Raw genomic sequence first — 6,724 nt, 5'->3', positions numbered from 1 at the left:
AACGAGATCCAGTCTCAGAAGGGGAAAATGAGTTAGAAAGCAGTTAGAAAACAACCCCAGGGGATCCAAGACCCGAGCTTCATCTGCTGAGTATTTTATTCTCGTTAATTCGTAACAGTGTCTTTAAAATCCTCTTCTAAGATTCCAGAGCAGTCAGTGTGTGAGACAGTCATTATTCCTAGGAGACCCCCTTCGTCAGCTGGATGCCCTTCATGCGTTCTTAGTGCCACAGCGGCCTCGAGTGTCTATCTGGGGAACTACACTCTGTATCCACCTCATAACTTAAGCTACTCCCTAAAGCCAGGACAGAAAAGTGGTGGCGACCCTTGGCTGCACAGACCCTGGCTGTGTGGCAGGATCAAAGTTGAAAGGCACAAATCCAAATGCCTATCCTGGAAACAAAGCTTTAACCCGTTGCTATGACTCTCAGATCATACAAGGTTACATTGCTGAACCAATTTTACAGATTCATGCACTCTTGAAAACAGACTTGGCTTTGTGAATATTTTTCTCTATCAAGCTATATATAGGTTAAGGGGGGGTGGTTAAATGGGATAATAGACTATTCATCTCAGAATCTATTTATTCTTATTCTGGCAGTTGTTTGGATGCAAATGAAGAGTTGGGGGATGTGGGAAAAGTAATAGACAATGAGGTGGCAATCAGGACCCCCTCTCATATCCAGCGCATCTCACCACCAACCTAGCAGCAGTCTCGCTTCATTGCCTAGAAAAAATGGCACCACTGATCCATTATTGAAAACATGTGACTCCCATAACCTTGTTCATTTTCATACATGTAGCTCAGGGCAAAAGGTTCTTTTCCACGGCTTCCCTTTGATTTAAAAGCAATACGAAGAAAAAAGGGAAATGAAAATATTGCCATCAGAAGGCAGACGCTTGATCCTTACATACACGTGTGTGCCCTCCAGTTACATACAAAGGCAATTTTCCAGACGGATGACTGCCAGCCTTCCTTCTTTCACAAGTTGATTTTCTTGTAGCTTTGAGTTGTCTCCTTTGCACATCATTTTCAGCTCAAATCTACCTCCTAGGTGGTGAGATCCAAGAAGAGCAACTTGTGAATGCAGTAGCCCTTGAAGCCACCCCCCACAGAAGACTGTCCACTGCTCCTGCTGGACACTGATGGCCTTTCCATCACTGCTCCGTGCTGCAAAAATCAGGGAGAAGAGGGCTGGCTAACTAGCCACAGGGAGGTCACAGGAAAGGTGAGGATCTTTTGTTTTGTGCCTTCGCAGTAGTAAGTGGGCTCTATCTTCCACCCAAAATAATTTCTCAAGTAGAGGAAGACATTTGTGTGCTGGTAGCCAAAATCATGAGAAATATCCTGTAAGCATTCCTTTCACATGAGAATTCCATTTCCACAATTTTATCCTTGATAGATATGTTAATACCCAAAATACTGCACAAAGATGGATGGACAGTGGTATTCCTTGTATCCTGATTTATGATAAAAACAACAGTGAAAACAACCTAAAATAGCAGTACTAGCAGCTTAGGGAATTGTAGGAAACAATGCAGCCATTATAAAGATTGTACTTATTCATACCTCAAACGTTTGTTACAGGTTATACTATGTGCTAGACACTGGGAGACAATGGTGCAAAAACAGTCTATGCCCCCATGGAGCTTACTGAGGAAACAGACACAAATGAAATAAATACACAAATGAATGTACAAATGAGCTGAGGACTGAGAGGAAATGGTACATATAGGGTGAAAGCTACAGAGTGACGTTGTCAAAGGTGTCAGGGAAGTATGTTCCCTTGGGAAGGGAAGGTTAAGCTAGGCCTGAAGATGCAGCAGGAATTAGGAAGAGGAGGTGTAGCAGGTCAATAGGGAATAAGCCATGAAAAATGCATACAAAGACAAAGTTAAAGTGTTTTCTGCTTATCCTAATAATAATGGATATATTACTATTGAGGGGGGAGGGTGGTAGAAAAGTTCAAGCAGCAGATAGGGACATAAACAGATTTGTATTTTGCAAAAGATTCATGTTCAAAACTGTAAGAACTGGATTATAGTACAGCAAGAGTGGGAGACCAGTTAGGAAGTGGTTGAACATCCCAGTGATAGGAGAGGGTGGCATGGACTGCTACTGGTTAGAGATAGAGACACAGAGCTAAAATCCAATGTGCCATGGTCCTGGATATCTATGCCACATAGTGTCAGTTATCCAGACTCCATTGCAAGAAAACAGAATTATGAAGCTCAAGGTTAGGAAAAGCAGCAGCCATGCTTTAATCTTGGTAGAAATATTCACATTTATTAGAAGTCATGGAAGAAGAACACTGAAGAGGTTTCTAGTTTTGTCTGCCAAGAAATTGCCTCATGTGGTCACATGAAGGTTGTTTCAATTTACGTGTCATAAAATGTTGGAATTTGGTAAATCTATAGAAATTATGCAGTATGAAAATAGATTGTTGGATAGAAGCAGTTTCTGCAATCTGACAATGCATCTCCCTGGAGAGGCCATCTCCTGCTGGAACTCTGTCTTGACTGCTGTAACTACTCCACCCCTATTCAGCTTGAAGAAGCTAGAGTGGTCATCACCCAGTTCCCCTAAGAGAAGTTAGGGTCCATTCTTCTGAGGGAGGGAATGTGAAGAGTCAGATGGGTTAATAGGTAATCAGGGGCAGCACTGTGGCATAGTGAGTAAAGCTGCTGCCTAAAGTGCCAGCATCCCATATGGGCGCTGGTTCTAGTCCTGGCTGCTCCATTTCTGATCCAGCTCTCTGCTATGGCCTAGGGAAGCAGTAGAAGATGGTCCAGGTCCTTCGGCCCCTGTGCCCATGTGGGAGACCCGGAAAAAGCTCCTGGCTTCTGGCTTCAAATCTGCGCAGTTCCAGCTGTTGCAGCGAACTGGGGAGTGAACTAGCGGATTAAGACCTTACCCTCCCCCTCCTCCTCTTCCTCTCCCTCTCCCTCTCTTCTCTCTGTGTAACTCTGACTTTAAAATAAATAAATAAATCTTTAAAAAATAGGCAATCAGGTTGGTCCCAGTGGAAATTGAGAGTGTAAAATGCTTGCTTCCCCCAAAAGTTATCTTTAGCAATGTCAAAAGTGCCTGCCCTGCTCCTTGGGAGCTTGCAATCTTATCATGACAATAGCAAGGTAGTGGTGACACCATCTTCCTGAACTCAGAGTTTATTGTGAAAACAAGTTATCTATCCCACTCATGAATTTTTTTTTTATCCTGAGCAAGACAGGGCAAATAAGATTACAAAACAGGTCTTTTGATGGGTTTTTTTTTGAATGACTTTTTTTTTCCTGAGCAAGACAGGGCAAATAAGATTACAAAACAGGTCTTTTGATGGGTTTTGTCCCTGCCTTGTAACCAATGATTGTCTTTTTTTTTCCAAAATTGTGCTTAGACCTTTCTGCCGAGTGTACTACCAGCCCCCTTGGTTTTTGCCTATCATGGAGACCCTTCCTAGCAACTCCACCAGTTATTTTTTTTTTGGACAGGCAGAGTGGATAGTGAGAGAGAGACAGAGAGGAAGGTCTTCCTTTTTGCCATTGGTTCACCGGCCGGCGCATCTTGCTGATCCGAAGCCAGGAGCCAGGTGCTTCTCCTGGTCTCCCATGGGGTGCAGGGCCCGAGGACTTGGGCCATCCTCCACTGCCTTCCCGGGCCATAGCAGAGAGCTGGCCTGGAAGAGGAGCAACCAGGACAGAATCTGGTGCCCCAACCAGGACTAGAACCTGGTGTGCCGGCTCCACAAGGCAGAGGATTAGCCTGTTAAGCCACAGAGCTGGCCGACTCTACCAGTTCTATACTTAAATAATTATTGCTCTTCTCTCTCATAAAAAGAGAAAAATAGGTTGCTAAAAATGAATGTAGGAAAGCAAATAGCTTATAAGTATGATACTATTTTTAATATATTATAAAGAGAGATGACTATGCAAAGTAGACAGTGCTGTTAAATTTTGTTTTTGTATATTTTTCTAATTTTCTTGTGATGAGAATGTAATACTTTCTCAATGAGGGAGAAAAACAATACTATGTTTAAAAGAAACATCTACGCCAGCGCCGCGGCTCACTAGGCTAATCCTCCGCCTTGCGGTGCCGGCACACCGGGTTCTAGTCCTGGTCGGGGCACCGATCCTGTCCCAGTTGCCCCTCTTCCAGGCCAGCTCTCTGCTGTGGCCAGGGAGTGCAGTGGAGGATGGCCCAAGTCCTTGGGCCCTGCACCCCATAGGAGACCAGGATAAGCACCTGGCTCCTGCCATCGGATCAGTGCGGTGCGCCAGCCACAGCGCGCTACCGCGGCAGCCATTGGAGAGTGAACCAACGGCAAAAGGAAGACCTTTTTCTCTGTCTCTCTCTCACTATCCACTCTGCCTGTCCAAAAAAAAAAAATATCTACATGACATCTTCTATAAGAAAGGAAACTGAGATGGAAGAGTCCTTCTGAATAGGAAGAGAGAAATAAAACCAAATACTAGTATAGAAAAAATTATTTTAGGATTGGGTCCAGGATGGCAGAATAGGGAGGGAGCTCACTGATAGTCCAGGAAAAAATAGTTCAATAAAAGTGGAAATACTGTAGTATCAGGGAAGAGTTAGGGAAAAAATGGCAGAGGAAACTCTTCCAGAATTAGAGGGACACGGTGGACCTATGTGGAAGGCACAGGCGCCCATGGCTTGGGACCCCAGCTGCCGAGTGTACACACCAGCAATGGAAAGGGAGGTGAAGTGGCTGATGCCACGGCTCACTTGGCTAATCCTCCACCTGTGGCGCTGGCACCCCAGGTTCTAGTCCCAGTTGTTCCTCTTCCAGTCCAGCTCTCTGCTGTGGCCCAAGATGGCAGTGGAGATGGCCCAAGTGCTTGGGCCCTGCACCCACATGGGAGACCAGAAGGAAACACCTGGCTCCTGGCTTCAGATTGGCGCAGTGCGCCGACCATAGTGGCCATTTGGAGGATGAACCAACAGAAAGAAGACCTTTCTGTCTCTCTCTCTCTCTCTCTCTGTCTAACTCTGCCTGTCAAAAAAACAAACAAACAAACAAAAACTAAAGGGAGGTGAGGTAAAACCGCAGTAGCCCAAGACACTGGTGGAAAAGTGTCAGGAAGAGCCTAGAGGGAATGAGGCTTGAAGCCTCATGGGGGAAAGTACACCAGCCTAACTAGAGGAGAGAAAAAAAAATAAAAGGGACGATACGGACACGATTCTCTCTCTCCACTCACCTTACAAAGGCATACAAGACAATAGAGCAGGCACCATTTTGGACATACATGACAGCTGCACCAGTTCAGGGCTGTGCCCACCCTCAGCCACGCAGAAAAACCTGATCTTGTGGGGAGAAATAACAGCAAACTAAGACCTAGTGAATGTGTGGGGCTTATGAACCGGGATTGTGAAAAAAAAAAAAAAAAAAAACTAAGGGTGTGTGGGAGAACTCATGGTGTGGCTGAGACGTGAGTAGTCTCAGTGGGAGACACCACAAATTTGGGTGGCTTAGGCTACCCAAGTGAGAGACATTGCAGGGAATCTGAACTTACACTAAGGACTGCACAGATCCTTTGTGTGGTCCTTGGGCCAGAGCAGACAAATATTACATCCACTGGGGCTAGTGCTCAGGCACTGATTGCCATCCTGGAGAAGAGCTTAGCTGAGCAGAATTACTTCCCTTCTGAATAAAAGAGAGAGAAAGAGAGAGAGAGAGAGAGAGAGAGAGAGAGAGAATATTTACCATGCCAAACTGGGTATGTCACCTTTGGCACACCCTTAACCCTGAAGAACTGAACAGAGCTCTCTGGCCACACCCACCACAAGCCTCTAGAGATTCACCAAAAGCAGACAGTCCTCTTAATCTATGGTCATAGTACGACAAGAAAAGCCACCACAGTGAGAAAATAAAAGAAGAAACCAAAGAATATCTCCACAATGTCAAACAACAAATGCAGAAACCAAGGAAACAACCAAGGAAAGACATTATGACACTCCCAAAGAAACATGACACCCCAATACAAGATTATGAAAATGATGAGATAGAAGAAATGCAAGATATGGATTTCAAAAATTTATGATAAGAACATTTAGAAGTTCTCAAAAACAAATGCATGAACTACTGAAATCCATACAGGACAGGAGAGAAAATCTCTCATGAAAATGAAATCTTAATGAGGAATCAAAATGAAATGAGCAATTTAGTAGAACATGAAACTGAGATATTGAAGAGAAACCAAAATGAAATGAAGAATTCAATAGAACAAATGAAAAACACATTTAGAACCTTAAAAACAGAATGAGTCAGAAGAGAGAATATTGGACTTAGAAGACAGAACACAGGAAAGTATACAGTTAAACCAAAGAAAACAACAGGAAATTATAAATCTAAAAAATATTGTTTGGAATCTACAGGATACTATTAAAAACCAAACATTCTGGTTCTAGGAGTTGCTGAAGGCATGGAGAGAGAGAAAGGATTAGGAGGCCTTTTTAGTGAGATACTAGCAGAAAATTTCCCAGTTTTGGAGAAGGAAACAGACATCCAAGTACAGGAAGCACATAGAACCCCCAATAAACATGACCAAAAGAGATCCTCACCATGAAACATTGTAATCAAACTCACCACAGTGAAACAGAAAGAAAAGATTCTAAAATGTGCAATAGCTAAGACATGGAATCAACCTAAATGCCCATCAACAGAAGACTTGATAAAGAAATTATGGGATATGTACTCTATCAAATACTA

This window comes from Lepus europaeus, chromosome X (genome assembly GCF_033115175.1).
Source record: "Lepus europaeus isolate LE1 chromosome X, mLepTim1.pri, whole genome shotgun sequence".
NCBI lineage: Eukaryota > Metazoa > Chordata > Mammalia > Lagomorpha > Leporidae > Lepus > Lepus europaeus.
Note: the sequence above shows the minus strand (reverse complement) of the source record.